The sequence below is a fragment of the Bidens hawaiensis genome, unplaced genomic scaffold, assembly GCF_021521415.1.
Source record: "Bidens hawaiensis isolate Kalapana, Puna unplaced genomic scaffold, B.hawaiensis_p1.1 tig00035446_1, whole genome shotgun sequence".
Classification (NCBI taxonomy): Eukaryota; Viridiplantae; Streptophyta; class Magnoliopsida; order Asterales; family Asteraceae; genus Bidens; species Bidens hawaiensis.
In genome coordinates, this window is record NW_027496159.1 from 194,403 (window position 1) to 214,738 (window position 20,336).

Consider the following 20,336-nt stretch of genomic DNA (forward strand, 5'->3'; position numbering starts at 1 on the left):
ACCTATCACACTACATCACACCATACCACACCACCTCTTCTAAAATCCATCAAATGTGATAGATTTAGAGCTAGTGATGTGGCACACCACCATTGGATGGTGTGTATGAGGAAAATGGAACCACCCCTTCCCCCTAATAGTATTTCTCATTCAGAAAAACATAAACTTTTCCTCTTAAAAGCACATTAGCCTCTTTATCAATTTCCGGATTGTTGAGAGCATAAAAATAATGAGTTAATGGTAGTTAGTTAGCTGCATTTAGTTACTCAAGTGATTAACTGTTTAGTTGTGTTTCAATGGTATTAGTTACTAAAAATACTTAAAAGACTATACAAAAGGTACCCTATTTCCTAAAACACCGTGAACATTATTCAACAACATAAAGTTATATTGAACAAACTAAATAAAGTTAATTTCATAACAACTCAACCACCGTGATTGTAGGATGACAACAGCCATTACTCTAGCATCTTTCTTGATCTTAATGGTGGTTTCTTTTCTTGATCAAAAACTAAATAATATTTCATCCCAATACCTTGCTGGCACCCACAAAAATCATGGATGTCACTATACTCCTTGCATTATCTTTTCACAATTCTTATTACTATTTAAAAAAAATCAAAAATAAAAAACCAAAAATAAACAACATTATCTTAAACTCTAGTAGCCTTGATCTTCATATCTATGTACACATGAGAGGGTGCGGGTGCGGGTGCGGGTGCGGGTGGGATGGGTAAGGATATGATTCTAGAAGGTTTGAATTTATATAATTTCTTGAGGTATTTGAAAACCTCTCAGAAATTTTCTTTGTGAAAGTCAAACTTGGTAGATGTCTTGTGTGAGAAATCTAAAGCTAATTGTTTGAGCTCTTTCGTTGGTGCTGGTGCTCCACAATAGAATACCCCTACAAATTTATGCCATACGAAAGTTAGAAATTTAATGTAACACTAACATGGAACGTTTATCTAAGCAAGTAAATCGGGTTGGCGGGTCAACTCGTTTACTTAAAAGGGTTGATGGGTCGAATTGTTTGATTAAACATGTTGTTGGGTCAACACGCTTACTTAAACATACCAACCCGCCCATGACATGTTTATTAAAAAAGTTAGATATGACAACCCAAAACTTGAATACTTTTGTGTTGTGTTTTAGGTTGTCCTAAATTGTCACCCCTAGTTAAAAAGGCTTGATCAATCACTATAATGTTAATAGAACCATACCCGTTTCAACCCAATACTCAACCCACATGACCTACCAATCAGGCCACTTTTACTTTACATAAAATTTTAAAGGTTAACGGTTAAAAGAAAGAAAATGAGATTTAAATTGTCAACAGGACTAACCTATTCTCGAACCCGTGTGATTAAGAGCAATTCGCTTGTAAACATTCCGCCAATTCGGTTTAGCAAAATGTGACTTGACATGCGTACCCGAAATAACATCAACGCCATTTTTAGCATGATTTATCGACTGAAGCATAGTAATTAAAGCAGATCTCGCGTCTCCTTCCTCATAAACACTTGTGCAATAATTATGCATCTCTATAACACCATTATTGTCCATTTCAGCAACCTCATTCATAACACCTTTAAACCAATCAAACGAACCCTGTTCCCGAGTGACCCAATAAAAATAAGCCCGGGTTGTTCTGAAGTTATTTGAACTTGTGGGGCCAGGTTTATTCATCTGTAATGTACCACCATTTTCTAAGGAACTTTCTTCTTCTTCTTTGGCTTTCATGTTGTTCACAATGTCTTTCACAATACTAATCATTGGGGTTGCTCCAATTCCTAAACCGACTAGCAGCACCACGTCGTATTTTTTATAGTCTTGTGCCGGTGCACCATAGGGCCCGTCGATTAAAACTTTAGGGAAACTGTAATACAAATATAATCAATTTATTTAGAAATACATATCTAGGTTTTTAAAATGAAGAGGTGGAATGATGAGCGGGTCGGGTGATTGAAATGTGCCAAAATGGTTTGGAAATTAGGTATGTTGGGTTGGCCCGTAAACACTTACAATAATAACTTGAATCTTTGAATAGAAGAGGACAACATGTTCTATCAACAAAAAATAAGACACCGTACAACTTTCAATCTATTTTACCCGTTTGAGATAAATCATGATCCAAAAGAATTAGGTGCCATGCCATTAAACCAAACTTGAAAACATTTCCTAATGTTTATATTATTCAACAAAAAGAATCTTGCTTACTTAAAAAGGAATGATGTTTCATGTCACATGATTGGACCACACTAAAAAAGTCCCAACTTTTTTTAATCAGTTAAATGTCCTTATTTTCATGATGTTCACACCATACTTTAAGCTTTGGGTGGAAAAAAGTATTTTTGACGCGTTTATTTATCAATAGACACATATAACCTCCAAAATCATTTTACTTAACGGATTTACATAATTACTGTAACCTTAGTGTTTAATTTTGCAACGTAATAACAACACATCATTCAACAAAAATAATGAACCCATTTTGGCATGTTACACAACCCGCCAATCTTACCAACTTTTAACTATATATATGCAAATCTAGAAACATTTAAACTCACTTGGGATTTTCTCCTTGGCTTTCTGCTCTAAGGAGCCCACTTTTTCCATTATGTGGTGGCTGACATACCTACCAAACGAAAATACACATGTTAGGTGATATAACTAACATACCATTAAGTACCATTTTTAACGATAAACATGAGTAAATAACACGTTGAGTACGTACCTCTGAAAAGACAGTCTTTAGTTGCCTAGTCCAATCACCGAGGGTCCGGATGTGCACACTCAGGTAGTCATCACCGGGGGCTGAAGTAATGGAAAACGGGTGCCTGTGGACGCGTAATAATTATCAAGTTAATGCATTAGCATCACATGATATTCTCCTTTCTTATAAAATTAATTTTTTTGAAATTTTAACTAAGGTATAATTAACTCACCATTCAAAGGGGGAGACAGCAGCACAATTCACAAACATGTATCGTCCCCTCTTGTATTTGAAGCCTTGAGGCTTTGTCATGTGAAGGCCAACACATGTCCAGGATAAACAGCCACCTTTAACACACCAAATATATTTAGATTTATGATTTTGTAAATCAATGATAATAATAATAATAATAATAATAATAATAATAAATGTACGATCATACCTTGAGTATCTTGACAGGCTTGACACTAGACCGAAACGCCCTTATTAATCTCTCACATGCATATAGCGAAATTGGAGCCGCCAAGTACATCCATGTCTGCACCCAAAAGCACGGTTTAGACGTTTCACAATTACAAATAATCAAACATATCTTTAAGCATTACTTTTTTAATGAGAAACCAGAAATTAACTAACCGTTTTCTTGTACCACTCCTTGGTAAGGTAGAGTTTGATCCCATGAACTATAAGCATCACATAGACGATAACAAAAAGGTGGTGCGAATACCAAAAGGCGTTAAAACCTGTTAACTTCTTTAAAAGTGGCGGCAGGTTGAGCTTGCCTCGCCTTAACCATGGAGTTGCTAACGTAAAAGCTATAGTCATAAGTACTACCATTGTTATTCCTGTATACCCTTCGGGTTCCTTCACAAAATGCCAATAACTGTGGGCTTGATCCCCAAAAAAGTGTTGCATCGGTTTGTATTCTTTCTCTGTTGCATGGATTAATCGAGGAAAGTCACACGTTAAATGGGAAATCGCGTGTAACCCTACTCCAACCGTAATAGCCATTGCAATCACCTATAAAATATCAAACATAGAATCAGTCAGGACCTCACCAATAACATGCTAAGCATTGTGACCAGGTGAAGCGCAACTTGTACCGAGCAAGAGGTTAAGGTAGGAAGCCAGTGGAAGCTGGATTCGAACCTGTGGCCTCTATAGAGGGGAATCAAACATTTACCATTGTGTCACGCTTTTACAAACATTCAAAAAAAACTTATCATATGCAAGACATTGAACAAATATGGGAGAGTTAAACTTACTTTGTGGAATTAAGGTTGTCATCAAACGGGACTGCGACCCCCAACCTAGTCTTGTTCCTCAACCAAGTAATCGTGTTTCGACATACGGGTAATAATATAATCGCCATGTTTAACTTTAACGTCTCGGCTGCTCCTTTAGCTATGCATACACATGGCCCCAATAGATCATACACCGCTCGGTTTTTGTATTGAATGTACTTCCATGTAAACAAACCCGCCATTATTCCTATCCAGAGTGCAATCACCCAACATCTTTGCCAGTTATCCTGTAAAAAGTACTTCAAATCTTCATACCATCTTCGTATCGGGTTTCCGTGATGTGTCTTCTTCAGCTTTTGGCTCAACATTTGGCTCAAGTTTCGGCTTTCTCCCCTCACGTTTTGTGTTGGTGCTTGTAACAATAACATCTCCAAGTTTTCAACCTGTTTAAAGTTGATCACTAATGACTAAAAGATTTGTTCTAATCAAAATTGTATATCTAAGGCTGTTGTGTAATTTGTAATAGTACCATGATGTAGCCAAGGCTGTCGGGGTCTAATTCTTCCATGATCAATGCTGCATATTCGTCGGCTTGTTTCTGAATATTTGATAACTTGTTGGCTGAGGCACTTAGGCTGATAATCTGTATCAATTAACAAGTGTTAGATATTCTCCAAAACCAAGTTCAAATATGATGCGTAACTTTCCATGATTCATGTGTTTTACGGTACATTGTGCAGCTAGTACTGTGTTACCAGCTCAAGTGAGACAAAGTTGACGGGAGAATTACATACTTGTCCCCCACTGAAACCAAACCAAACACTCAAACTGTTGCAAGTCGGCCGATTTAATCAAATCCAGACCCTTCAGTTCACTTTAAAAATATATTACTGTACTTTTAATTTTGAAATATAAAGTATGAATCATCCGGCCTAATCAATTTAAAATTTGATAAAAAGCAAATGATTGTGAAAAAATAAATAAAAGAGTAAAAACTGTAAAACTGTTAAAACTGAACTGTCAAATTGTTAAAACTAGTCAGTCCTACCGACCCATCCACTTTGTTTTTTCTCAAAACCGTAGTTGTTCAAATTTTTATCAATTGTTAAAAATAAAAAAAAGTTAGTAAATTCATTAATATCGACCGAAAGAACAATAGTTTACTCTCTGACTTCATCTTCTGTGATCCTGCCGTCTGCATCTTTATCAACCCTGCATTTATTATATTTCAGCATATAAATTCCCCCCAACATAAATACAAATTTAAAAAATATATAATATTAAAGTAATAAAACAATAAACCCTTACATGTCAAAGAAAGTCTGTAGCCTAGAATCAAAACTCTGATCAGCAATTTGGTCCCAAAAATCCTTTAATTGTGCTTTGTTAATCGAGTCTCCGGTGATATTCCGCCGCCTGGAAAGTGAGTCAAACAATTCTCCGGCGAACTCTTTTGAATCTTTATTCATCCCTACCAAATATTAAAAAGAAAATATTAAATAGCTATACCAAACTAAAAAATAGCGATTATCGGAACAGAAGAAAACGAACAGCAAGCTTCGTCGCTACAAAACTTAAACTTTTAAAATCTTGAATTATCAATGATAGGTTTAACTTTTTAGTCAAATATTATCCTCAATAAGGGTACATGTTTTTCCTCAAAGACGACCCTGGAATTATAGATCACTTACCAATGCATTCGCCAAAAAGTGAGCGTGGAAGTAAGCCACCGGTGGCAGCAGTGAGTTCATCAAACCGTTTTTCCAAGGCGGCCCACGCGGCTCCACCGTCGTTCTTATTAATAAACTTCAACCCGCGGAGCGCATGCACCGCGGCAAACACGGTGGATTTCGTCCTGTCTAAACGACTCGCGGGTTGTCGTTTCGAAAACGACGTCAGCCGCTTCAACTCCTCCGACACTTGCCGGATTCTATTCGACGCATTTCGAACAACCGAGGACCTGAACGACGACCGCTTCTCCAACCCTTTGGCTAGCAACGTCAGCTCCGGGTTCTCCACGTCACCACCACCCGCGGTTTTGACACTGTGGACCGCCACAGAGTCGTCCCGGACGTCCAACGTGATCTCGACGTAATCGTCGTTATCGTTGGATCTCACGCTCCCGGTGCTGCTACTGCCGGGAGCGTTGTCCGGGATGTAAAACTGGGTGCTCTTTTTTCGAGCGTCACGTTTGTTCAGCGGTCCACTTGCAGTAATTGGACCGCTGAATGCATTCCTGTCAACTCCGACGAGTTCAGTGTCGGAAAGGGAATGGTCATGGCGGTTCCGATTATCTGTTCCCATAATATTATTATTATTATTATTAATATTATTATTATTATTATTATTATTATTAAAGGGAATGGAATGAAGAAATGATGGGAGGGGTGAAGACTTGGATTCCACTTATATTATATGATGAAACAGAAAGCGTGTGAGATATTGAACAACAACAGCAACAACAACAATAATAATAATAATAATAATAATAATAAATAAGTCAATAGAATGTGTTGGCTAAATTCTCATATGAACGCTTTTACGTCGACTCCCTATTTTCTATTTGTATTTTCATTTTCTGCCGTTCCACAACAAAAAAATGTATTTTCACTCTTATTTGGTTCAAATTAGTGTTTTCGGATATGTTATGTACATGTTGCGTTATAGTGATGTATTAATGTTGGTTTAGTTGGTGTCATAAAAAAATTATGTTAAATAAACATATAAAAAATAAAATATTTAAAACGACAACTATTTTGTTAGTGAAACCCAAGAATTGAAACCTGAGGATTGAAACCCGGGTGTTGGTAATACCCTGGCAGGTAATAACCGAGCGTTACGACGGTAAGTCGGCGGGAATTCAGTTGATAACGATTACGTTTATTATGGTATAACAGTGTTGCTAAAATATAAGTGTTAAGAGCTAAAAAAATGAATTCGTCAAATTAATATATTAAAAAGAGTAACATATAAACAAATAAAGTTCTAAAATGATGTTTATTCAGTTCCGGGCATTGCGATGGTGAGTCACTAGAATCCAGGCGTTGGTAAAACACGAGGGTTGTGTGCCCCGGGTGTTGAGGAAGTAAGTCGGTAAAAGCCGGGCGTTGCTAAAACCCGAACATTATCAATCCTAGACGTTGAGACGGTGAGTTAATACGAATAATCGTCTAATTATCAAATAAAAAAAATTTGAACTTTTAAGTGTCACCACTTGATTCAATTGAGGCTCAACTGCACCAAAAATGTTTTTAGTCATATTAGATGATAAATCTTAATTGTTAAGAGGAGACGAAGTGGAACACGAGACAGCCATGAAATGGCCTTTACCGGCCGACCCAAATTATCAGCATCAAAGCTCTCTCTCTCTCTCTCTAGTAAATGTACGTGTTTTATCATATAATACTTTAATTCTTTTCTTTTATTTTCTTTTATTCCTTCCTATAACATGTAAAGTAATTGTTAAATCTAATCAATAATTACATAGCCACAATTGATTTTTATGTATGTTTTGCAACATATTTTTGACTATTTATTGAACGCGTTTTTACTTTGTAAGCGTACATAAAATAGCAATTTCATTACTAATCATTAATCCCTTTGTTATAATGGTCACAGTGGAAGTAGGTGAGCATAACTAACTAAAAAAAACCTTGTAATAATCATATTGCAATTAAGCCATATTTTTTTTATTCCAAGCTCATTTTTCATTATATAAAAACATAGATATTACATCAACATAGCAGGTAGACGGGCAACAAGCTGTGCCGCCACCCATTTCTGAATTGCAAACTCTAACCTGCTAAAGACATACCCCTGCCCATTTGGAGTCGACACATTGCTATACACAAACCGTTGAACCCTGGTTAGGAAACGGATAGCTTCCGGTGCCAAGGAGCCAAAGGCATCAAAAGCCAGAGGGACAAAAACATGTTGGTTAACTTCGCAGGCTTTAGCATGTTTTTCCACCTTCTTCGTTTCAACCCTTTTCATTGTTTACCCAGCTACAAACCCATTATCCCTCAAACCAGCTAAAGGAGATACCCCTGTGAGGTCAACACAAGCGTGTTTTCCCCCGGCTCAGCCAAAGACGAGCAAATCTGCCGGTCATAGAGTGGATCTCCCTTCCGTGGTAAGGAAGTTTACGGGGGCTTCCTTTTTAGCTGATATCTCAGCTCGCCTTAAGATGTCCCAAAGAACGTCCCGCACCCAATCATGTCGGTATTTGAACCCAGACGTCTCCTTGCAATGAACCGCATGCTTTCCGAATTTATCCAGGCAAGCCTTACGGCAGATCAGACATGTTTCGTCTTCTGGGTACATTGGGACCATCAAACGGTACTTAAGAATGGCCCTATACTCGACCGCAGACATGCTTTGACCTAAGCCATCAATCGGGATAACGGTCAGAAAATCCTGGGCATGAGGACCTTGTAAGCATTCAATAACCGCCTTCTGTCGGGGGGACAATCCAAAAACTTCTCCCAGGCTCTGAGCGATTTTGCCAAAAAGGGCATTCGCCAAAGTTTTTTGAGGCTTTGGCGGGGCGGTGTCCTTATTAGAGAAACCGCCAGTGTCAAAGTCTGGGAGAGCGTCATTTAGGCGTTCCAGGGCCTGCACGTAGTCTGAGTCCAGGTCGACAACTCCGTTATTCCTTAAGATGTGATTCTGTAGCCATATATTATTATAATTTATAAAATGGATGCATTTCATCCTCAATATTCATTTCTAAATATTTAGTTGATTTAAAGTGTGAGATGAACTCTACTAACCGGATATGAGTTTTGGAATGCTTAAACTTATTCCAAACCCGACTCATTATTATTCCTAATCTAAACTCATTAGAAATATATAATTGATCGAACAGTACTAGGTTTCCAAATACCCAAATTTATTTTTACTTTTATTTTTTGTTTGATACTTAATAATGCTTTCATGTTTATAGTTAGAGAACAACTTATTCAAATAAAAAAACAAAGGAAAAAAAACGATATAAATAGAGAAGTTTTCATTCAAAAAAGTGAAGAACCTGTTTGTGGGCTCTATGTTCATCTTGCGACATATAACGCGGCTTCATACGAAAAAAGAGTTGATTTATATGCTCTGATGCTCATATGAAGCATATTAATAAATAATATTTAACTAGATTTATGAAATCCTAGATAAAAAAGCAAAGAAAATATTTTTAATACGATTTGATTTCTATTATTTAACTAGTATTAAGGCTATTGTGGTACCACGGAGGCATAAAAATCAATAAAAAAAACACTTTTTAACCATATAGGCAATTATTGTCTTTAACTCATTCAAACCATTAAAATTAGGAACCGAAGAGACTTAGACAAACGAAAAGTATGCATAACAAGTCGAAGCACGTACACCAATTTCTATATAATTGTACCGGAAAAACCTAAGAGTTGAGAATTTAATTATTAATTATAACAACGGATAAAAATGATTTGCACCTGTGTAATATGGGTGGGCACCATATGAACCACTGATTCTTAATTTGCGTGTATTGAACCACTGGAGTTTTCCGGCGGGCTCAGTATGACCCTTATCGTTAGTTGACCGTCCTTTGACCGTTTAATGTCAAGGGTAATTTGGTAATTCAATAAATGATAATAATAATAACAATAATAATAATAATAAACGATACTAAACGATGATGATGATGATGATAATAATAATAATAAAGAGAATCTTATCGTCGTCATCATTCATATCATCATCATGTCGTCATATCTATATCACCCTCATCAAAATCCCATTCATACCAACAGTTACAAAAGATTCCATGTCCATCCGTAGCAATTCCTTTTTTATTCGAATCTCATTATCATCCTCACCCATAACATAAACCACTTTGAAGCTATTCAATCTTTCAACCTTTTCCAACTAGTGAGTTTAGGGTTTCAAGATTCTAAAGTCAAGATTGTAAATTGAAGAAATTAGGAAGACGATGGTGGCGGCGACGGCTAGAAAGAGAGAGAGAGAGATGTGGTGGCTCCATGGTGGTGCCGGAGACCGGTTCATTTTTTCGGCAACAAGAATATGATGGTGATGGCGGCGGCTAGGATTCCGCCACCATTAATTGTTATCGGATGAAGACGGTGGGGGTGGCAGCAGTTACGGTTCCAGCAACATGAAGACGGTGGTGGTGGCAGCGATTAGGGTTCCGGCAACAGGAAGACGGTGGAGGTGGCGGCTGCTAGGTTGCCGCCAATGGTGGTGGTGCGGAGGAGGAGCATGTGGCTCATTCTCAACTCCAAATTCAAATTCAAGCATCTTTCTTGAACTTCCGGCAATGTGTTCTTAGTTTTTCAGCGGTCACCTCCGTCGGAATTATGTTTTATGGTTTGGGGTTTCTGGGTTTGATGAAGGGGGTACGGTGGTAGTGGAGTGGGTATGATGATGATGAAGGTATGGGTTTGGTGTTGGTATGATAATGATGAAGATGTAGGTTTGAGTGAGTATGATAATGATGAAGATCTGGGTAAAACTATGATGATGAGGATATGTTGTTATTATTATTATAAAAATGTCATAATGGTAATTTCCTTTTATTCTTTAAGGGTATTATTGTAACTTCACTAAGTCAACGAACGGTCAACTAACACTAGAGGTCATACTGAGGTCGCCAGGAGACTCCATGTAACATCCCGTTTTCTCGTTTCAGTTAATAAAATAAAATAAGAGTTATTATGAGTCGGGCTTGTGTTGGGTTAAGTAATATGGGTAATGGACTTGGGTTAATAAGGAAATGAGAAAGATCATGGGCTTAAGCCCATGACCCATGGTATAAGTATCATTATTATCTATTAATTCCCTCATTCCCATCCATTCCATACACCATCTAAAACACACACTTAAGCTCTCTCTCATCTTTCTCTCTCTCTCTCTTTCTCTCTCTCTCTATCCGAAATAACCAAGGAAACCCGAGCATCGATCCGAGGTAATAATGTTATGATATTATATGGATCCAAACCCGCTAGATCTAGTTGCGAAACGACGAGCCGACGCCCTAAGCCGTTAAAATCACGGGATCCGGATGGAATCGGGTATAAACCGATCAAAAGATGAGCTTAGGGGTCACCCTAGCTCAGATCTGGACCGAACGGGATGAAAAACGGTGGAAAATGAGTGAGATCTCGCTTTTCCGGCGAGATCCCGGTTTTCCGGCGATGACGGTGCTGAAAACGGCGTACAAGGTTAAGCATGTCTCTAACATTCTCTGACCTAACCCTAATTCGTTAACTATTGAATAACGAATTAACAACAATTCATTATGCCCATTCGTTAAGGAAGAATAGCAAATTAACAGCAATTCGTTATGCCCATTCGTTACAGATAAATTACGAATTAGCAGTAGTTCGTTATGATCATTTGTTAAGGCCAGTTCATTATAAAGTCCAGTTCGTTATAAAGTCCAGTTCAATATAAAGGCCAGTTCTTTATAAAAGCCAGTTCGTTATAAAGGCCAGTTCGTTATAAAGGCCAGTTCGTTATAAAGACCAATTCGTTATGAGGGTCAATTCGTTTTAAAGATCCATTTGTTAAGAAGTAACGAATGAACCTCATTCGTTAAAGGGCAGAATAACGAATTAGACTTTGAAGGAATGACAGAAAGGTCTCTGGACTTAGAATAAAATGATTTAATTACAAAGAAGCCCTCGAACGTTATGAATTAGCAAATAAAATAATAATTTAGAATTCTAATGAAAAATCTGTTAAGATAGTTAATAAAAATAAATTTTTTCCAAGCTGAGCAGGTCAGTTCGACCCCAGTCAGGGGCTCTGTCCTTTGGACCTTGCTAGGGGTTGCCGCCCCTAGAACCCTGCTGCCAGTGGCGCTGCCCTTGGACCCCCGTTCATTGAGGGTTATAATTAAACTAGAAACTCGATATGGGTAGTGATAGTTAATTGATACGTGTAATTGTTATACAGTTAGTCGCGCACAGCTAAAGAAAGGAATAACCATTAATGGTGAACATAATCGAGTTCTGGTGAGTTTCTAGCCCCATTTCCTTGTTATGTTTTCGGGGCTGTGACATACTCAATGTGAATGTTAATACACTTACCTTAAATGGTAAGTGTATGCTATGATGATTGATGTGATAGTATGTATGAATGTTATGAATGTATGCCTGTCGGTACGTGAACGATCTTCGGATATTGCACGTATCGCCAAGAAAGATGTGTCTTATATAAGATACATGAATGATGTATGAATGAGTAAGAATATATATGAACGTATGTATGAGGAAGCGTAAGAATGGTTGATTAGATAGAAGAGACCATACCCTAATAATATCTGAGATAGAGAAGGAGGGAATTAATATATGAGATAGAGAAGGAAGGGACCAGACCCTAATAATATCTGAAATATAGAAGAAAGGGACCAGACCCTAATAATATCTGAGATAAAGAAGGAAGAGACCAGACCCTAAAAATATCTGAGATGGTAAAGATAGTTATGCAGATATTATGAATGTATGAAAGTATGAAAGACAGAAAGAAAGTATGTATGTACGAATGAAAGAAAGATAACAGGCTAAGTATGTAATTTGTATCTACGGATACGTATATATAAATATGTGTATATATTGTATGTTGCCTGATTAACTAGAAATCACTCAGCGTAGCTGACTTTTAGTATGCACGCATGTGAGTAGGATGAGACAGCTGGCTTGAAGGGGGACACATGACAGATGAATAAAGAAGCTGGCATCTGAACACTCAGTTGTTAATGTTTGAATTAAAAAAACATGTTTCAAGTTGTGTTTTAAAGTAGGGATGAGCTTTTTTTCCTAAATACTCGTACCTGTACCTGTTCAGTACCCGTACCTGTACATGTACATGTCTATTGGGTACAGGTATGGATACGCAAATTTACTGATTATAGGTACGGGTACTTTCGGGTATAGGTACGGGTACAAGTACGGATATTACGGGTACTGGTACCCATTTAGAATATGTAGGGGCTTTTATTAGGTGTCCAACAATTATGACTTAACCTTTAAGCGGGATTTTCAAAACATAATATATATTAGTTGAATAAGTTCATTCTCAATTTATATGTGTATATTCATATATTGTGTATTCGTATATTTTTATTTCATTAAAACGTGCATGTGTAATTGTGTATATCATTAGATAACATCTATTAACTTTCACTCTTGTTTTTCTATAGAAATTGAGGAAATAATAAACTAAGAAAAGGAAAAGGGAATGGATTTTATATTATAGTTGATTTGTTTCATTTTTAGTTTTGGTTGCGGTATTACGATTTCGGTATTATAAATTGATTATCGGTATCGTACCATTACTGATACCTGGTTTAGTGGAGATTTTTTTTTCAAAAAGGACAAAGAGGTACCAAAGCGAGTACCGTACCCAAAGTACCTGGACCGGTACCCGTACCCGTACCCTATAATTCGGGTACGGGTATGGGAACCAAGATTTACTGATTTTAGGTACGGGTACAGGTACGAGTATAGGTACGGGTACGGTCCCGATCTCATCCATATTTTAAAGACAAGTTATGAATGTTTTGTAATGAATGTTGAAGCTTTAATTTATTATGCGAAAGTTTTAATTAACTCTGATATTTAGAACTGTGTTTATATGTAAATACAACGCTAATGTAGGGCGTCGGGATCGGGGTCCTACACTCCAATGGTTCAATACGCGTCATTTAAGAATCAGTGGCTCATGGGTGTTCCGCCCATATTACACAGGAGGCAAATAATAATTTTCTCTTATAACAAAGTATCAAAGTATAAAAGTAAATAATGAAATTAAAAAAAAAAACTTATAAAAGTTAAGAGGCTAAGCATATCACTACCAAATAAGAAGAGGCAGAGTAATTATAATAACTGTAAGGTAAATGATGAAAATAAAAAAAAAATGTATAAATTTACCTTCACAAAGCACACAGTAATATGCAAAAACAAATTTGAAGAGCATAATGTACTACCAGCAATGTAGAAAAATCAATGCTAATGTATATGCAAGGTAAATAATGAAAAATAAAAAGTTGGTGCATGAATCCCTTTGGATGATCAAATCTGTTTTTAATTTTATTCATAAAACACTTTTATCATCATATTAAAATAATCCGACTGAAGCATTTCATTGACATGTCTATAGATTAAGATTAAGATATCAGCTTTTGGTTTGTCCTGATCCTTACATTTATTGTTTTCTTTAATTGCCTCTTAAGACATCCACACATCCATTGATTTAAGGTGTCTTTTGGCTCTCGCTCTCCATGGCATGTATAATTCTCTCAATAACTTTTAAGAGGAAAAAAAATTCAATCTTTACATTATTGGTTAGTTTATTACTAAACACAAATAAAACACATATTAGAATCTACATACTCATAACAATTGAGATAAATATATATGTAGAGTTGTAAACAAATAAATAATATTAAGAAAGAACCAAAGTTTTCAGATGGTAGATTATAAAGTAAAACCGGAATCAACATTTGCATTATGGTAATCAACACTAAAACTGGGTGAATCATCTTTTAAAACAATATTTTGAGAGAACGAATGTTTATTAAAGAAATGAGACTGGTAATTTATAGTGATAATTTTTTAGTCGTTTTAAAACGATTATATGGCCGCTTTATCATTGTTCCACAACGGTTATACATTATATGAATACTAGTAGAGAGCTCGTGCTTTGTAGTGGGTGTAAATCCGTGAAGCCAAACCCGAATCATACTATGTACGGTAGAAATTACCATGATTGGACAAATATGTAGTTATTATCAAGATTGTATGATAGAAATCTTCTAAATGTATGAACAAAAATTACTGTTTTGTGATGTTTTACACAGTTAACACGTAACAAAAAATTGGTTGAAATATGATGCCATGACAATAAAATGAACAAATAATCCTTAACAAAAGCTGCTTGGGATATTTCCAAGAAGAAAATATATGAGGTTAACAATAAAAAGGTTGAAAAAGAGATGAGAACTACAACTTTATGATGGATTCAAGAAGCTCCTCTTGATCAATCAACCGGAATCCTTGCCCATCAACAAACTCTCCATTAACCAGGTTTAGTTATCACTTAATAATTTCATTTTCAGATTATTATTATTATTATTATTATTATTATTATTATTATTATTATTATTATATATTAAAGGAAATGGAGCTGCCACAGTCCATTTTAAATAGTTACATTTTTAATCCCTCAACTTTTAAGTTATATTAAATTAGCCCCTTTAAAGTTCTAAAATGTTTTAATTTGATCTCAAACATTATTTGTTGTTAAACTTTGTTTAATTTTTCTTTCTAAAATATTCATGGTTTTAATATGTTCCATAATTTGTTATTATATATGTATATTTAAGTTACTGGTCTTTTTTAATAACCACCATACAAAGTTTTATTTGTTAGTATGTCATTACGACATGTTTATTTCATTTAAGTCGCGCCGTTAAAACGAAGGTGTTTTCACAATAAAGTATATAAGTTTCGTTGAAACGAAATTGTGTTCGCAATAGAATATAGTTTTTTTTATTGTAAGTTATACAGTAAGTGCAGTACCGCGTTGATACTTTAATAAGTCGAATTGATAAAAACCATTTTTTTATACTTAGATAAATAATTCTTTTTATCGAGGTGATAGTCGTTATGATATGTTTGTATATTTACATTTAAAAACTCGATCCCGTTACCAAGTTCCACACGCAACGTCTGGGGCCGAAAACGCTCGTGTTTTACTAACGCCCGAAAGACGGACACCACCCCATTCGTGTACCTCAAATTTTATATCATCCGGAAAAAAAACTAACCGAATGTCAATTTTGTTTTTTAGTTCCGGTTAGGTATGTGCAAATTCGGTACCGGTACCGAATCGGTACCAAAGTTTTGAGTTTCGGGATCGGTACCGGTACGGTACGGTACCGGTATTTCCCGAATTTTTACCTTCGGTGCCGGTAATTTCCCGGTACTGTGTTGTCACACCCCAACCTAAGACGGAAATGCCGGAGCGTGAGCTGATTACTCACAGCTCTCAAGTACCTATCATGCAATAATTAAAATGACACTATATATTTATTTGATTTAAATATTCAAACAAATTTAAATACAAAGTACAACTCATTTAAACAAACAATAAATACAAATCTAAGTAAATTCTTCTAACTTAATTCTTCACTAAGTGTTAACCAAATCTTACAACTAGTTCAAACAATAACCTGCATATGCGTATAACTTTGTCAACAAGACATTTGAGTGAGTATGTAACACCCCGGCTAAAGCGGAATATGCCCGAGTGCGATGTACATATTATTCAAAACATGTGACAATATTAAGTGACAATATTATCATTATTTCATTGATGATTCAAATAACATGTTGTTTTGCAAATAGGAAAGTTACAATGAAATTAAACATATCAAATACTTTATTAATATTTCTAAGTCTAGTGTCTTCTCTTGTTTCATCCTCTAATAAACATACTTGTAACATACGTATAAAATAATGTCAACTAACTTAATAGTTGGTGAGTTCACACAGTTTGATATAATACATAAAAACCATACAATTCCATGAAAACTTGTGAAAAGCAAATAAGGTCCTTTTCAATTGGGATTGCACACAAACGTACTTGGATAATGAGGCCATATTCCACTCATAACAACAAGGTCTTGAGTGAAGGGGGGGGGGGGGTATGATCATACTATCTTGAAGTAATTCATGAGCAAATAATTCTGAGCAAGTAACAAGTAAACACACAAGTCCATGTAGCGAATTGTAGTTTGTAAGCGAAATCATATGTAAATGGGTTTTGTAGGATACATATATTATCCCCAAAAGTAATAAAGGAGTAAAAAAGGGCTGTGAGAAACTCACCTTTGAGATTGAAGACAACTTGAAATAATAATCGAAAACGTGTTTAAGAAAATTAAAACAATCGAACCTCACAAACTATAATAAAAAAGGAAATACAAAATTTAAAGGCTAACTATCGGGATTATAAAAGTTAAATAATATTAGTTTTAGGAATTATGCATTATTTTAATATCTTCATTAACTTATGGCAAATGGGGACTTATGGATTTTTATTTAAAATGAGTTTAACAAAAATGAATTAAAGTTTATATAAATCATTTGATGTTTATTAGTTGAAGAATTATTTGTAGATGAAGAATTATAACTTTATTAATGTAAGATTAAATAACATTATTAATAACAATTTATGATTAAACGTTTTATTTTATTCTATTAACAAAATTAATTAATTTAAATGTTTTTCATGAATTATTTTAAATAAATTATAGATATTAGTTTATGTTGAAATAAAATAAACAATAATTAATTTACTCAATTAATTATTTAGAAAAATTAAGTATACTAGTTCTATTATAAGAAATCTTTAATTAAAACCATTTTGTATATATCATCATATTTATAAGAAAAGGTTTATAAGTTTATGATGATCAACGGATAATAACATCCAGATAATATTTATATTTGTTTTGCAAAATAACTAGTTTTGATATAATATTTAGAAAATCAAAGTGTTTATCTTGGATATTCATGATCATAATGATTCTTAAAACCAAAATATAAGATTTTTATGAAAAGTAACATGATCATGAAGAACAACTTATAAACAAGTATGAACATTCAAGGTAAAATCAAACAAAATCTATAAAATGCATGAAATGGTAAAAACTTACTTGTTAGTGCTCTCAAGCTTAAGCAAATAATGTATTGTGGCGTGAAAAGGATGGAGGGTTAGTCACCCTTTTACAGTGATTTTTAGAGTAGTTATGTTTTATAGAATTTAATAAATTAAATCGTGTTTAATATAATTAAAATACAAATTAAATAGTTTAATGGGGTTTTAAAAGGTTTAACTCTTTCAATAAATTTTAGTTAATTAAAACATTCATTAGTTTTTATTAGTTAAGTAGCACATTAAAAGATGATGATGATAATAAAAATAATAATAATAAAAGTAGTAGTAGTAGTTCAATAATAATTCAAGTAAATTGCATGCGACATGTACATGAATATTTGATCTTTGACTATGAATGTTTTAAATAAGTATACAATACTACAAGGGTGGAGAAAAACATAATTGCATAGAATTGATCACATAAAATACATGAAACAAAAATTGAGATTAATTAATAATATTATAAAATATATAAATTAAAATAGAAAATTTAAAACGGGTCTGTTTTTTCGGTTTTAAAAATTAACGAATGTTACAGAGTAAAACACCAGTTTAAGACACTACAATAATAATATATAATAAATAAAGAAAAATGCAAATTGTTCCTGTGAGATAAGAAATTTAACCATAGCATATATACAAATCACACAAATATAAAGATAGGGCTAAACTAATGCCATGCGTCGTGTCACACGCCGACTTAGGGCCTAGAAGTGTGACCATGAGTTGGTACTTGTTTTGTAATTATATCAGAGTTTGTGGGTTAATTTTAGCGGAAAAACTTTAAGTTGAATATAATATTAATTTACATTGAAAATTTACTTGGGAATTAAATACCTAAGTATTGGTTTACAAAATATGTGTTTCATATTACAAGGATTTTATATAAAAAACGAAGCCATCTTATAATACGCTTCTATCTCCATAAAGACTCCAATCCTTGCTATCGCTACTAATGCTTAATTGCCTGCAATGGGTTGGAAAAATACGTCAGCAATGTGCCGGTGAACACGTATGACTCTATAAAACATTTGAATAACAGTTACAATACAAATATAGTTTTCTGTACACTCATCAAGAAGTATTTCATTTTTGGGATTTGTACCACTACCCTACACACATAAAAGTGTTCCCCGAGCCACGTAGCCCATCATGGAGAACTAGTTATGGCTGTTAGCCTGTGGCCACATAGCCTTTGACCGTTTAGGCTGAACTGTTATGTATGGATCCAAACACATGTGTAATCAGTCTGAGTTGCTCTTATTTTCTACTTTGTATTATAACGTTTTATAGATCACATAATCTCATGTAAACGCTGACTGACACTTTAAGACAAACACCGGCTCATCTTATCGAGTTTAAATATGTTTTGACTGATTTGTAAAGGTTAACGTATTCACCTGTACCGTCGGTGCGTTTGAAACCTTTCTATGATTGAGAATGATATTAACCTATACATTAATAGGCTTGCATAAATATTTGAATGGTGTTTCTTGATTAAGCTATGATTGTTAGGCTTAACCTTGAAATCGTTTATCTCTTTGTTTGTGAATGAAAACACTTTGTTTTATTTGACGTTTGATATAGCATGCTTTGGCTTAATAGGTTATAACACGTTGGTGAGTTTCTCCAGGTAAGTAAACGGCTCCCTCGGTTGATTGGGATTTGTACAAATTACTTTTCCTTAGGCAAGAAATCCACTACTAGTGATATCCCCCTTACATTTTACTACATGTCCGTCAAATATATCTTTGTTTAACATTACTTTATTAAGAAGTAACGTTTATGAAAACTCATTTGTGAATGCTTATAAAATTGCTTTCAATGTTAAAGACCATAGCCTCGATTGATGTTTAAGCTTATAACTTAAATAACTTAAACGTAACTCCTACCTTAGCACGGATACTCGGAATGCTATTAAGAAAAGAGTAAACTTGACGGGTAGGTTCTTGATCTATCTCGCTTAACTTGTTCGGGACTTCCTTACTTGCACAAACTTCGAGAAAACTAAACGTCGGCTCGTCACGGAAATCAGGCACAATTTCCTAGGCTTGTGTGTGTGTGTGATTAAAGGGGTTTTGGGATGATTTGGGTTCAATCCCATAATTGCCTATTTATAGGCATATTCTGCACCCGATTTTGATACGCGATGGAGTAACACTCCTAGCCGTCGCGTATCGCGGCGCCGCAATTTACGCACGTCCGCCATTGCATATCACTACGCCACCCAAAAATGGGACTGTGTGCAAGTCCATCGTTATACGCGATGGGTAAAATGGCTATCCCGTCGCGTGTCAAGATGAGTTCAAGTTTTCAGAAATTACATTGTAGTCCCTAGACTTGTTAGTTAGTCATTTTTGGCTAAATCCTATGAGGGTATTTATGCGGTGTTACATCCTCCCCACATTTTGAATAATATCGCCCTTGAGATTTATTGGAATAGATAGGGATACTTTTTCTTCATTTCTTACTCGAGCTCCCACATATACTTGGGTCCTCGTCTTGAATCCCATTTGACTTTCGCGAGCTTGAGTCGCTTGCATTTGAGAAATTTGATCATGCTATCTTCTATTTGAATCGTTATTCTACAAACTTTGACATATTTCAACGGCATTGCAAGAATTTCGTCGGCTAAACACTTGCGTAGGTTGGATACGTGAAAC

The 20,336-nt window shown here is 35.0% G+C and overlaps 1 pseudogene across 1 annotated transcript; it reads right to left on the minus strand.

Moving 5' to 3' along the window:
• Positions 1 to 473: 473 nt before the first annotated feature.
• On the minus strand, positions 474 to 6,269 carry LOC143587307 (respiratory burst oxidase homolog protein C-like; annotated as a pseudogene). The gene is made up of 12 exons (XR_013144863.1): positions 5,649 to 6,269; positions 5,266 to 5,428; positions 5,112 to 5,169; positions 4,487 to 4,600; positions 3,975 to 4,400; positions 3,350 to 3,733; positions 3,156 to 3,251; positions 2,946 to 3,060; positions 2,735 to 2,837; positions 2,568 to 2,635; positions 1,344 to 1,876; positions 474 to 904 (listed from the first exon to the last, which is right to left on the minus strand). The product of XR_013144863.1 is annotated as a respiratory burst oxidase homolog protein C-like (transcript).
• Positions 6,270 to 20,336: the final 14,067 nt, after the last annotated feature.